The sequence below is a fragment of the Ornithorhynchus anatinus genome, chromosome X1 (assembly GCF_004115215.2).
Source record: "Ornithorhynchus anatinus isolate Pmale09 chromosome X1, mOrnAna1.pri.v4, whole genome shotgun sequence".
Classification (NCBI taxonomy): Eukaryota; Metazoa; Chordata; class Mammalia; order Monotremata; family Ornithorhynchidae; genus Ornithorhynchus; species Ornithorhynchus anatinus.
Genome location: NC_041749.1, coordinates 57,847,448 through 57,848,911, shown reverse-complemented (window position 1 = coordinate 57,848,911; position 1,464 = coordinate 57,847,448).

Genomic DNA, 1,464 nt, shown 5'->3' with positions numbered 1-1,464 from the left:
TCAATGTGTTTCATATTTGAAGAGTGTAAAACTAGTTTATTGGCAAAGTCTACCTTTTGCCTGAGGCAAAAGCTAGTAAAATTTGTAACATATGAAAGAGATTATTATTATTATTTCCTTGCCTTTTTGAGAAAGTGATAGAAAAGTAAAATTCACAAGGCTCTACTTTATACAGTGATTTATTTTTATAAATCTCCATTAAAGAACGTCCCCATCATCTTGAAAATGTCTTCAGTGTCCCTTTCAGATATATAAGTTCTACAGACACTTCACCCAATCTCTGGAAGTTATATCAGTACTGCTTCAAAAATCCCATTTCCACACATTGTTGTCTTTTTGTATCCATACCTCTATTGCTTGCTTTTGAATCTTTTCTACTGTCAAAAATAATGGCATATTTATATGAAATGACTTTTGGGTGAATATGTTGCTGTTGGCAGTATGTTGATTTTCTTGTAATGTCAATTGACTTCTTATTCAGTCTGGACTAGTGCATGTTCCTTACTGAGATACTGTATGAAAACACACATTTTTTTTTCAATGCACCTGAATCAGTACCCACCAATGCTATTTCATTAGGTGTGATTTGTAAATACTAGTTTACTAGTTGGTCTTTTATATCAATTAGATTTCTGCAACCCGAATAATAAAACTCTAAATGCCTGAGCCAAAACAATGCAGTGTGCTGTGTGTAGTCTTCTCAGGATTAGCATTAGAAGCTGACATAGAAATTCTGATAGCCATTCCTATTTAATCATTAAATAATAAATAATAGTAATTATGGTATTTGATAAGCACTTACTATGTAAAGTGAATAAAACAAATGTAATAAAATAGATATTTAAACTAAGAACCAACTTCGGGACCTGGAAATGCATGCTTATTTTGTGTTGAGATCAAGTGATACCAAAATGGATCCAAGAAAAACAACTAGGCTCAAATAATAATTATTATGATACTTGCTAAGAACTTACTATGTCCTGAGCACTGTTTTAAGCAATGGGGTAGTTACAAGGTAATCAGGTTGCCCCTCGTGGGGCTCACAGTCTTAATCTCCATTTTACAGATGAAGTAACTGAGGCACAGAGAAGTTAAGTGGCTTGCCCAAGGTCACACAGCATACAAGTGGCGGAGCCAGGATTAGAACCCACATCCTCTGACTCCCAAACCTATGCTCTTTCCACTAAATCACACTCATTCTGGTAATAAACATTTGTTAACCCTTTCCTGATAAATACCCAGTGCACAAGTCAGTTAAATTGTTTTATTTTGGGTTAAGGTTTTTCAGTGGTGGAGAAGGGAGTTGGAAGAGCATTAATATTCAGTAGTGCAGCCAAAGAGGTTTGAAAGAAAGTCTCTCAAGAATTAAGATGACTCAAGGCTGAGTCCTTAAGTTATTTTATCAATTATTCTTCATAATTTCATCAGTTAATAATTATGTTACTATTTGCTATGTTAACCAAT